The sequence below is a fragment of the Pyrus communis genome, chromosome 5, assembly GCF_963583255.1.
Source record: "Pyrus communis chromosome 5, drPyrComm1.1, whole genome shotgun sequence".
Taxonomy (NCBI): domain Eukaryota; kingdom Viridiplantae; phylum Streptophyta; class Magnoliopsida; order Rosales; family Rosaceae; genus Pyrus; species Pyrus communis.
The window spans coordinates 10,341,874-10,356,163 of NC_084807.1; positions in this window are offsets into that span (position 1 = coordinate 10,341,874).

The window sequence follows — 14,290 nt, forward strand, 5'->3', positions numbered from 1 at the left end:
CCCTGGCAAAATTCCCATTGGTTGTAAGTGGGTGTACAAACTCAAGCACAATTCCGACGGCTCTATTGACCGCTACAAAGCTCGTTTGGTTGCTAAAGGCTTCACTCAGGCTGAAGGTATTGATTATCATGACACTTTTTCTCCTACTGCTAAGATGATTACGGTGCGTTGTCTTCTTGCTCTTGCTGCTAGTCAGTCTTTGTCTCTTCATCAGCTTGATGTTAATAATGCTTTCTTACATGGTGACTTACATGAAGAAATCTATATGTCTCCTCCTCCTGGTCTTCGGCGACAGGGGGAGAATCTTGTGTGTCGCCTTCACAAGTCACTTTATGGTCTTAAGCAGGCTTCTCGCCAATGGTTTGCCAAATTCACTAGTGCCATCATTTCTGCCGGTTTTCAACAATCCAAAGCTGACTATTCATTGTTCACTAAAAAGTCTGGTATTTCTTTCACAGCTTTGCTCATTTATGTGGATGATATTGTGATTACAGGCAATGATGCTAGTGCCATTAATTCTCTGAAGTCTTTTCTCCGTTATCATTTTCGGATAAAAGATCTTGGTGATTTAAAATATTTTTTGGGTATTGAGGTTTCTCGTTCCAAACAAGGGATTTATATTTCTCAACGCAAGTATGCATTAGAGATTCTCAAGGACTATGGTTTTTTGGGAGAACGACCCATTGCTTTTCCTATGGATGACACAAAATTATCTGATAAAGGAGAACTTCTCAAGGATCTTGAAAAGTATCGACGATTAGTAGGTCGGTTAATATATCTCACTATCACTCGGCCGGATATCACCTATTCTGTGCATGTTCTAAGCCGTTTTATGCACGAGCCAAGGATATCTCATATGGATGCTGCGCTTCGTATTGTTCGTTATTTGAAGGCTACTCCAGGTCAAGGTTTATTATTTCGTTCTGACAACCAGACCAAGTTAACTGTGTTTTGTGATTCTGATTGGGCAGGTTGCCCTATCACTCGCCGTTCGACTACTGGGTATTGTGTATTCTTGGGCGGTTCTTTGATTTCTTGGCGGACGAAATGACAGAAAACCGTTTCGCTCTCTTCAGCAGAGGCGGAATATAGGGCCATGGCAGGTGCTTGTTGCGAGATAGTTTGGCTTCGTTTTTTGTTGAAGGATTTGAACATTCCTTTGGATGGTCCTTCCATTTTATTTTGTGATAATCAAGCAGCGTTACATATAGCTGCCAATCCTGTTTTTCATGAACGAACTCGTCACATTGAGATGGATTGTCACTTTATACGAGATAAGATTGTAGATGGCACAATAGAGACCAAGCATGTGGGTACGGCACAACAGTTGGCAGACTTGTTTACCAAACCTCTTGGGAAAGAAAAGTTTTCGGGTATGTTACGCAAGTTGGGAGTTCTTGACATCCACTCTCCAACTTGAGGGGGAGTGTTAGACAAATAAGGAATATGGTTGGAGTCCTTGTGTAATTGTATATAATATTATTATTGGAAGAATAAGCCGTCTTACAGCCGTCAAGTCCTCTACAGCCGTCCTACCTTGTCCTACCTACACACTAGGACGGCTACCTTGTCCTACCTACACATTTGTATCATGTATATATATCCTTGTAATCTTGTAGAGAAAGATAATGAAAAATTAAGCATTCTCTTCCATAAGCATTCTCTTCCATTTTTCCACATTCATGTATCAATAACAAATATAATTTTTAGCCTACATACCTTTTTCTACAAGAAGGGATCACCAAATGGATCCCTTCCACCAAAAAGGCTAGGGAACATGCTTCTTCTGGACCCAAATCCCTGGAAACTATCTACCAGTCCGCGTGACCGAGAAACACCATCTCTAGTGTCTCTTTCACTTTGCATTTTGTTGGTGTTTTTCCCTCTGGAATCAGAAAATGCTAGTATAGTTATTCTTTATAATAACACATTAAAAACCACGAATAAAAATGTTCAAAAAACCACTGTTTTAAGTTCAATTAGGTATGCTATTATGCTACAAAGCAACAAAATATATGACTCAAAATCTAACTTTTGAAGCATTTCATATAATTGATTAAAGATAAAATCGATTAGTTACTTACCAAAGGCAAGTGATTGAAAACAAAATTATCAACATATCAATTTCATATAATTAGAGAAAATCATAAAACTTAAATCACACAAAACTAATTAGTTATCAAAATGTGTATTTACCACTACATTAACATGTAAGCGAACGATCATTCAAGTCATTAACCAAAAAAATTTCAAATAAAACTCATGAAATTCAAATGAAAATTAAAAACGTCACAGCAAGCGAGCTCTACGACTGATACGGAGCAGATGATCACGGATAGTAGAAAAATAGATGAATGTATGTTAAAATTAGGGACATAAGATTCTATGGACAGTAAATCGAACAGAGAAATAAAAACTTCGTTATATTCTGTTTGGCAGCCGAGAAAATGCGAGAGGAAAATAAAAAGATGAAACAGTGATATATGTTCGTACCTGGTAGAAGAAAATTCCAGAACGGCCTAATTGCTTCTTCTTTCGGTTTGACTGCCTTTATATACTCATTCGTCTGATAGAAAGCGCGCGCAGGAGAATTACACGTGTCCGCCTCCGTTGGTCCACGACATTCTGGAGACAACGATTAACTGAATCTGCATGCATTGGACACGTATCGCACAATCATACCGTGTGGGCAAAACAAATGTTTGAAAATTTTAGTAAGCTAATTTACCCAAATTTTCCTAATCCTGCGCAACCAAATACGTAGTCCATTTTTGCTCACTCACCGTCCTATTATTCATAGTTCGATGCGCTTAAATTTTAAGGTTTGTGTTTATTCATTATTTATATTTTAATATTTAAATTTATCTAATAGATCACAATCACATAAAGAATGTTATTTACATACCACTTTTTAGGTTTCACACAATCCTTTCAATTTTTGTCCATCAAAAGAATCAAAACACTAGCAGAGACAGGGTGGGGGCAATGCATGCCTCTGACCCAAACAAGATGCCTTTGTTACCACTAAATTTTAGTATCTAATTCTAACCCAAGGAATCGAATATAAATGTGTATTAATTATTAGAGTATTTAATATGTAATGCAAGGTTTTAAAAGACGATAGGCGTTAGTCGGGCAGCAGGCTGAGGCCTAGCGCCTAGGTGGCTGGGAGGTCCGCCTAAGCCGATTAGGTGGATTTAAATAAATCTATTATATTTCGTGTAAATAAGTGTTTGTTTATACTCAAAATATATATAATTTCATCATAAACTACAAAATAAAATGATATAAATATTATGAAGTATTGGAACATAATGAAAATATGGGGATAAGCATATAATGTGTGTTCATTTAAGTATGTAACAAATCTCTTACAATTTATTGGAAAAAAAAATGCAAAATGAAAGTTATCTATTTTCTGTTTAAGTGAGTCGCGACTTAGACGGGTCTAAGCGGGTTAAGCGGTCTGGGTGGGCACCTCAACAGATCTAGGCACCCTTAATTTTCAAACGTCTGGACATTAATCAAGGTGATGGCCAGTCACCTAGCGCTTAGGAGGAGTCTAGGCGGGGATTTTTAGAACAATGATTTAACTACAATAAAATAAGGGGCGTGCTATTCACACATCTCTTTTTACTTCTTACGCACTCTCTTAATTTTCGGTTGTCGGATTGAATGAGTGGAAGAAGATCAAATGTCAGAAATTAATAAGAGATGTGCGAGAAGTAAAAAGAAGTGTGTGGATATCATACCCCTAAAATAAACATACATGTTTAGTTCATATTTTGGGTTAGAAAGAAAACTATGGAGCACCAAGAATTTGTTTTCAATCAATGAGGTTGGGATTCAAATTCAAAATTTTTTTTTCAACACTAAATATTGGATAAAGAAGTATCAGAAGATCAAAGATATATAGAAAACTAAATTTGACGTAAAAATTATATCAATGTTAGACATGTGCAAGGGCTAAAATACATACATACATACATATATATACACACACACACACGCAACCAATATTTGAGAACTTCTTTATCAGGCCTCCATTGTTATAAAATCTTGGCTCCGTCATTGGATCAAAAGATAAAATTTAACAGGGAGTGTGTGCAATGGCGTAGCCACCCACAAGGCTAAGGTGGGCTGTACCCAAGGGAGGTTTTATGTAAGGGAAGTGCTATCCATGCACGCATTTTTACTTCTTACACACTTCTCTTAATTGTTGGTTGTTCGGATTGAATGAATTGAAGATGATCACCAACAAAATATTAATAAGGCTGTGTTTGAAGTAAAATGGGTTTGTGAATAGATCTATTCTTTTGTAAACTCATGCTTATAGCGTACTCAATTTCAATACAGATTATTATTTAATGTATATTTAGTAGAGGAGAGGTAGTAAATAATACGTTTTATGCTAAAAATTATAAATTAGTTCTATCTCCTGTCCCCCTTTATTCTATTCTTTAAAGAAAAAGACCATTTACCTTATGTAATTTAGCTTCTGTGCTTCTACTCAAGAAAAGATTAATAAAGTTCTTTAAATACACAATTAAATCCCTATATCCGCAATTCTTGACTTTCCGTTGCAATTTTCCAATGAATGTCACCTTTGGTACGTTCTTAATCTCTTTATTTACTTATTCTTGATTTAATTAGTAGGTTAATTATTTAGATGGTCCTTGAATTTATCGGTTAGGATAATGATTTTGAGAATAGTTTATATTATATTGTAGTTATTTTATATTGATTATTATATAATTTTATATAAGCAAAAAAATAAACATATAATTTTATGGTACTATTTTCAGCTAGCCCACCCAAGAAAAAAAATCATGGCTCGCCCTTGAGTGTATAAAAAGTAAGAAGAGGTGTGTGAACATCACCACCTTAAGTTAGTGGCATGTTTATTTAGCTAAAACTGGTCTGTAATTATTCCGATTTCTTGTTTTCATGTATTTACTAACATGTATAAAATAAAAAAATCGAGGGTCTCATCTTAGAATGATTATGGAGGGTATTTATCCCATGCCCATTCATTTCTCTCCTATATTCCCGTATGTCTTACTTGATTCATTACTTTCTCGTTCTAAGTAAAACACAATTAATATGGTGCTTATTTTTTATTTAAACATTGTCATAAGTTAGTTTTTATTTTTATTTTTAAAATCAAATGAAACTTCATCAGACGAATTAACATACGTAAAACATACATGGTAAATGTAGTCTCAAAGCAAACTTTGCCAAGGAAAATTCATTAGAGCAAATCCCCAAAGCACGAACAAAAGGCCACACATGCCTCAAATATGGTTCAAACATTGAACTTGTGATAGCATATAATACCTCAAAAATTCTATTTAAATAATGAGACAACAAATCATTTATACCAATAAATTCTGTAGCACGTGGTATACAAAAAAACCCATAATTCTTTAATGGCTAAATATTCAAAATGGTCTCTGAGATTTGCATAATCAATAGAAATGGTCCCTAAGATTGTCCACCATCCATGATTTTGGTCCTTCCGTTAAAAACTCTTTGGGCAATTTTCAAAGCTTCGTAACTCAATCGATTCTTAACCATTTTCGAGTTAGCCACTTTTGAGCCGTTTTCTGGCCAAACCACGACGATTTATCTATCAAGAAAGGTACCATTATCTTCGTCTCATCGATAAGTATGATTTTGGTTTTTGAATCACTCGATTTCATTGAGTATTGAAGATGTTATGAATGTTTAAAGTTTACCCAGTTTCCGGCGAGTTTTCCAGTTTTCCTGCGAAACCAGTCACCTTTCAAGCTATTTTTTGGCCATCTCCAGCAAACATTGGGCTTCCAAATAGGTACAATCTTTTTCTATACTTTCCTATCTTCATTTTGATATATTATGGGTCAAATTTGGTTAAGAATCGATTGAGTTACGAAGCTTTGAAAATTGCTCAAAGAGTTTTTAACGGAATGACCAAAATCATGGATGATGGACAATCTCAGGGACTATTTCTATTGATTTTGAATCTCAAGGACCACTTCTATTGATTATGCAAATCTCATAGACCATTTTGGATATTTAACCTTCTTTAATTTAATTCAGGAAAAACTAATGAAAAGCCCTAAAATACTTCCCTTTAATCTTTAGGAACAAGCATTTCTTAAATACCTAAATGGTCTTTGGAGCATATAGTCAATACTCTACACTAAAGCAAATGGTTGGGGTGTTTTTTAAAAAGCAGTAGAGTATGTGAAACAAAGCAAAATGCAAAATCCAAAAAAGTATTGCCAATACAAATTTTCGCCGTCTTTTGCTTTGACAAAAATGCACCTACAAAACAATCAACACTTTTAATCAAAGACCTAAGCCTCATGCACCCACTAGATTTTTTTTTTTTTTTTTTTTTTTTTTTGTAGTTGGGGGGGGGGGGGGGGGAGAGAGTTAGACCAATGGATCTCCAATGCCAAAGTTAGTTTATCTGAAAAGAGTATGTGTTTAGGGCTTTTAGGGGTAACAAAAGGTTACCGAAATTTGGTAGAGATTAAGGTATTTATAGGAGGAGAGGGCCAACCATGGTGTTAGGGTTTTGCCTTACACATGGCAGCATCCTATTCGCCAAGGTGTATGGAGAGAATATTTTCAAAATATTAAATAGGAAATAATATCTTTATATAATGGTGGAAGTATCCCTAATTGATTGAAATAGGGATTACTTATTTGAATGGAGTCAATCTTCAATTGAAAATGAATTAAAGATAGGATTTGATAATTAATTCTTATCTTTAATGCCTTTGACTTTTCCTTGCCATGGGTAGGTGAGTTGTGAGCAGTCGTATTTAGCTACTTGGACATTCAGGGGTGCTAGGCTATGCACGAGAGTATTTGAGAAGGCTGCCTACAATCTTGTATTTCTTGAGCAAAAGTCCACTTGTCGCCTTTAAAATTTTTGAGATTATTTTAGACTTCAAAAGTGTCATTTTGAAACACTGACAGTGACAGCCACTTTTTGAAATAGGGGAATTTTATGAATGACTGTATCTTTTGTTAAGAAGTTTTGTAAGATAGCCGATACATATGTATATAAATGAAGGCCTTCCTTCATTGAAGAAACACGCAAATAAATACGGAGAAAAACATAGAATCATACATTTAGAGAAAAACTTGAGTTTTCTAGCATCCTTGTAAACACTCGTCATTTGTAAGCTTTTATCCTTTGTAATATTTTTGTATATCAATAAAAGAGTAAATGTACATATTGAAGCAAGTCTCCAAACTTAAGTAAGCTCTCTTTCTTTTCTTTTAGTGTGTTTGTTTAATTAGACTTCCAGTCCAAAATAGGGAAACACTATTTTACTTTATTGTGACAACCCGTCCCTACTTTTCACTGTAATTTCTTTTCCGTTGGTGTGAGTTGACGATTTTACCCCTTTTTGGACAAAAGTGAAATCTGATGTGGCCGTGGTTTTCGGCTTTCAGTTTCGTTTTCCTGGTTTTGTACTAAATTAGTACTAGTCGCTACAAACGTGTGAGCGCGTGTTAGACTCGAATCGGATCTATAACGAAAGAGTTATGCTCCGTTAAAGTACGTTAACGACGGGTATTTTTGTACACGCATGTACAAATTAACAGTATTGGAAACACTGTAAGAAATCAGATTTTTTAGATTAAAAATTGTATAAAATCTGAAATTCAAATCCAATCTTCCCCTTGATTGGTGGATCTGTGTCCATTCTCCCTCACACAAACAACTAATCATCTCCTTGAATTCCTCCTCACCACCCAATCAATTTCTTTCCCTCTTATTGGAAACAACCAATTAGACTTCACTCTCACAATTCTCACCCAATCAAATTTTAGAGAAAAAACAAACCACTCTATCTTCTCTATCTCTCTCCCCGAAGGCTTTATCACTGTCTTCTGTCTACAACTCCCTCAAACGACCCTCAAACAACCCTCAAAGCACTCAAACGTGACCTGCAACCTACACCATTGAACTCCCCTCAACTCCATAAACACAACCATGTAACCAAATCGTGATTTGGTTGAGTTTTGACTCACCAGCTCAAAAGGTCCGACTTGGTGAGTTTTGGTTCAACGAGTTCGAGGCTGAGTCACGGGGTTTTGAAGGTCGAGGAAGCTCCTACACAACTTCCTAAGGGTCCTAGAGTAGGTTTGGAGAAGTGTTGACATCAAAACACAAGGTTTCGAGGAGTCGAGTTTTTAACCAAACCTTTCAAGGCTTTTTAGGCTACCTCTGTCCACTTTTTGGACTCCAAAAGGGTATAACGCGATTCTACTTTTCATAAGCTTCATTTCCATATAAATTTTGTGAAAAATGGTTAAGAAATGAAGAAGATATGAATGTTTGAAATTTTACCCAGAATCCGGCAAGCTCAGACGGCGGCGGACAACGGTGACCAGCGAGGACCACCAGGGAAGACGACGGAATATTTTGTCAAAGTTGACGGAATATTCTAACGGCGTCAGGTAAAGCCGTTAAACTCTGTTAGTTATTTAACGGAATATGCCGTTAAACTAATGGAATATTCATGACAGACGTCAGGGTCTTGCCTACGCGTGATGGCGCGTATGGCCGTGCCCTAGCCGGCGTGTGGCTTCTGTCAATTTGTGTAGGTCCGTGACGTCAAGTAGATCGATTTCGTATTCAAACCCCATGTTTGAGCAATCTGTGGAGGTTTTATTTAAGTTTCGGTTTATGCGTTATTAAACTAAGTTAATTAGTAATTTCATATATAAGGGAAACGTATCCCGAGGGTGTACGGGATCAAGCAAGGCTCGAAGGCTTCATTTCAATTGTGTATCTATGAGTGGGTAGTTTGTTTTTATATCTATACATTGTTTATAGTTTCCATAAATGCGTATTTATTCCATTTTTACGCTTATATTGCCTAGTATCTTTATTGTGATATTAAATGTGATAAATGCTGCTATATGGTTGAGATATTACTGTCATGACATTCACACATAATTGTACATGCTCATCATTGCTGCATCTCTGTGTTAGTGCTTGCCTCAGGGCCATGGCCAGTCCTTCACGTGTATGTTCACATTCGCACCATTCGCTAGCCTTGGATCCAAGTTAGGTGCCAGTCCTGTCGTACATATTGCATTAGGCAATTCTGACTCGTATGTGACTGGGCTTCGGCACCAGCCTTCACGTGATCGTAGTACTAGAGCGTATTAATTACACCCAGTTTTGTTCGTGCAGAAATTATCTGTACAAACTCGTGTATCAACTTAGGTGGATGAGCACTTAGTTATACTTGATTACCACATGATTATATTACTGCGGCATTTGAGGATAGGATTTTGATGTGCTAGTAATGGTTGGTACAATGTTACATGAGTGTGATGATTGAGAACTAGAGATGAAACACTATGTGTAACTTGTGTATCGATGCATGTAACTGTGTTATGAGGCATGGTGATACTACAACATTGGTTGTTACCACAGGCAAATGATGAGATGTACTTGATATAAAAAAAAAAATGGTTGATGGTTTTGAATGTATCAATAATTTGTATATGGACAGTCATGTTCATCAAACACAATGTATTTAGAAATTTAAATCTTTCTCCAGACACATCATGACAAATGTACCCCTAATATTGAGAAGCATAGCCTAAGAAACCACATTCTGTTGTTTTGGCTTGTAATTTGGTACTGAGATATGACTTTAACAAAGGGTAGCAAGCACAATCAAATATCCTCTAATGTGAAATAGCTGGAACGTCTCCAAATAATGCTTGAAAAGGAGATTTACTACTCAATTTCGTGTTGTCATTCTATTGATTAGGTAAGTTGCAGTTTGACAAGCATAGGATCCAAAAGATGAGGGTAGTTTGGCATTTTGTGGCAAGGAGATAGTTGTTTCTACAATGGGTCTATGCTTTCTCTCAGCTAGACATTTTGCTTAAGGGTATAAGGACAAGACTTGTGATGAGCTATGTTGTTGTCTATAAGAAAGGATCGAATCTTTTTACTAATAAACTCTCCCCCATGACTCTGCGGGATTTCAATGGATGCAGAAAAGTGATTTTGAACAAATTATAAAAGGCTACAAATGTAAGACAAATGTTACATAGTACCTATATCCATCAATTGATATACAAGGAATAGGACCCCATAGGTTACTATGTAAAATCTCAAAAAGGTGTATAGACTTATTGACACTTTGTTGAAAGAGAAATTTACAAAGCTTGCCTTGTAAGCAACTTTGACACGTGGTAGGTGTGGAAATCTTTGTACATTGCACATGTTTTATTCAACATCAATGAAACAATATTATTTGATGGGTGAACTAATCTATGATGCCAAGTAGAAGAGAGAACAAGCTGACCAAGATGTGCTTAAGGTTGAAACTATGTTTTGGTGGTGACAAAATGGGATGAAGCAAAAGGGATTGGATAGTCCATTACTGCATAATCCTTTATAGAGAATCATCTCTATGGCCTTGTCCTGAATCCAAAAATAATATACATAAAAAATGAGCCAAGAGTTATTATCCAAACAAATTATGTGAACTGACAGCAAATTCTATGTCAATTTGGAACATAGAGTAATGAATTCAAATTAATTGGTTTAATTGTTGTTTTAATAACAGATTACCAATGTTTGATATTTGCAAACCTTCACTATTAGTAGTTTGGATAGTCTCATTAGATGGACAAAGAGTTGCTAAGGACAAATTGGACATATCAACCATTATATGGTTGGTGACACCAAGGGCAGAGCCAAGATTTTTTTTCTTGGGTGGGCTAGCTGAAAATAGTACCATAAAATTATATGTTTATTTTTTTGCTTATATAATATTATATAATAATAAATATAAAAGAACAACAATATAATATAAACTATTCTCAAAATCATAATCCTAACCGATAAATTCAAGGTCCATATAAATAATTAACCTACTAATTAAATCAAGAATAAGTAAATAAAGGGGGACTAGAGATAGAACTAATTTATAATTTTTACCATAAAACGTATTATTCACTACCTCTCATCTACTAAATATACGTCAAAATAATAATCTGTATTAAAATTGAGTAGGCTATAAGCATGAGTTTACAAAAGAATAGATTTATTCACAAAACCATTTTACTTCCAACACAGCCTTATTAATATTTTTTTAGTGATCATCTTCAATTCATTCGATTCGAACAACCGACAATTAAGAGAGGTGTGTAAGAAGTAAAAATGAGTGCATGGATATCACTACCCTTACAGAAAACCTCCCTGGGCTACAACCCACCTTAGCCTTGTGGGTGGCTACGCGTGACACCATAGTCAATGAGCCACACTTGTGGAACATTTTGAGATGTAGATGGTAGTGATGGTTGAATCACACTATCCTGCATAGGTGGCTGCTGAGAATTATATTACTAAGATTGATATTGCTGAGACTGAGATGACATTTGAAAGCCTGACATTGAAGGATAATTTCCAAAGGACTAAGGATACATTTGAGATTAGGATGATTGAGAACTAGATCCTATCTAATTGGGACCCTTATCATTGTAGAAGTAATACCATGTTGCATGATTATTCTTGCCATAGATGTGACACTTAGTTCTCTCAAGAGGGCATAACACCACAGAAAGGTCCAGCTTCACTGTTGTGTAGCTGACAAGTGGGCATGAGAAGAGTTAATGGAGTTATATAATATGCAATGTTCTAAAAAACGTTAGGCTCTAGTCGGACGTCGAGTTAGGGCCTAGCGCCTAAGCGGCTAGACAGGGACTAGGCAGGGGTTAGGCGGACTAGGGGGATTTAAGTAAATTTATTATATATTTGTATCAACAAGTGCATTTATACTTAAAATACACATAATTGTATTGGGATACATATATTGCATACAAAATGACATATACATTATAAAGTATTAGAACACATTGAAAACGTGTATAATGAGTGTTTAACAAAGTATTATATTTTGTTGAAAAAATAAAATGCAAAATGAAAGTTATCGATTTTCTGTCTTAAGGAGGAGTTCCGATCTAGGAGGGTGCCTATGAGGGTTAGGTGCACGCTTAAGCGGGTTTAGGTGCTCTTTCTTAATTTTCAAACGCCTATGGACTAATCAGGGCAGTGGCCAGAGCCGCCTAGCACCTAGGCGGAGATAGGCGGAGATTTTTAGAACATTGATAACATGTGGTTGGTGACTGACTAAGAACACCTAGATTTGGTGTAGGAAGTACATGTGTTTGTGTATGGAATTGCTACCTAGAAAGGACTTTGACCTTGATTAAATCTCCATTTGAGGAAGGGTTGTAATTTCCATTCGATTGTTCATTTGAGGATAGATTTATTGTTGTGTGGGACGCTCTTTTCCTTAGTCCGGGTTGAAATCCCTAGTGAGGTTTTTATCGAGGCCCAATATGCATACTATCCTCAGTTTGTACGTATTCTCAGCTGCTTTAATGAATATCGTACTTTCTTCAAAAAAAAAAAAAAAAAAAAAAAAAAAAAAAAAAACATAATACGCATTAATTTAGCTTTAATCAATAAAAAATTTACTTTCAAAAGGCGAGTATTGAGGAAGACGAAGGACCTCTTCAATATTCGCAGATACTTCGACTTTTGTTACGTTCTCATGCCATCTGCACCTACATTTTTTCATTGGAAGCTCATAACGAACACATAAAATTATTCTCGCATCTTCACATAGCAAAGGTTGCATGAGAAAACGTATATGAAAAAGAAGAAGAGTATATTTAGCGTACCTCATTTGCGTTATATCTCAAGGGTGTAGCATGCATGATAGGCTCCAAGCAGTAATCTTTCTTCTGATATTTCCTTCATCGATTTATAACTCATTCGTGAGTTTCGTTGCAAGGAATTCAAAAGAATATAGAAAGTATATCCTTACTAAAATGCATAAATTCAAACCCCATGATCCCATGATTATATTGTTGCATAATTTTTAAAACTCTCAACACATGTGCCCAATCCCTGACACACAAATGTCCTTCTTCTTCATACTCTGGACGAACTCATAAGACAATTTGTCCTATCATTTGGTTATGTCTGAAGACCCCTCACATTCATTTACAACATAGTTGAATTATTATGTAGTTAATTAAAAACCACTCATACTTAAATCAACTTGATATGCTAGAAATAGTACAAAGCCCGTTTGATAAAAAATAAAGATACTCAAAGACTCGACACAGACAATATTCATACATCCATGACTAAAAATTTCTCAAATCCCAGTTGTAATTAATTAAATAAAAAAAAATTAAGGGAAGTGCATTTATATATCTGATTTTCTGAGCTCCGTGTCCTTTTATTCCTTTGCCTGCTTGGTTCATTTTTGAATCCATTTATTGGCCCTTCACAGACTTTTCCGAGTACAACTTGCAAATAGAAACAATACCCATTATATCTTTTTCAGATAGACTTTAAAGAGAGAGGAGAGAGAGATTAGGGTTTAACAACAATAATGATAGCTAATTTTATGATGAGAGGACCTGATGAAGCAATTGTGGTAGGCGCCTCTAAGATTTGCACACGGAGAAGCAAAAGAAGAAGAAGAAGATGATGTAGAGAGGGTGGTCAATAACTTACCCAGCATTTGAGAGCAACATAAAGCGAGTTCGAGAGGGATGGAAGATAAATTCAGTTTCATCATAGGAAAGTTCTTTTCCCCTAGCTTTTGAGATTGCAAGCATGCTTTGAAAAGCCATCAAGCAACTTTTAGGACACTCATTTTTATCCTTGAATGTAACTCTTAAGAAAGGAAAACCCTCTCGAAAAATTTTCGTTAGTAGTAGCAGGAACCTTTTCAAAAATCAAAGTTAAGTCAAACAAAAAAGAAGCCTTAACTAAAGAAGAGGAACAAAAAATAAACAAATAACAAACCTCATAGGTAGCAAGGAATTGTGTACTCTTTAATACAGCGTGCTTCAAATATGAAAGATTAAAATCTCTAATCTGGAAAACAAATAAGTAACCAATCTAAATTTAAATAAACAGAACGAAAAAAGGGAAGAAAAAAAAACAACCTGAATTCAAAAGGTTCTATATACTATATTTATATCGATTACCTTAGATAGTTTATTTCACGTTCTTACACACATAACAAACAAAAAAAGATTCAAAACATATAAATAATCTTAAAAAAAAGCCAAATTAATACCTTTTCTCATATAGGTTGTAAGCACTGATAAAAGGAAAAAACAGATGAACAACCACTACCAAAAATACACCCAAAGGGTTAGTGAAATCAGATACAGAACATGCAATCATTCATAAAACAACATGAATAAATAGAGGAAAACTTAA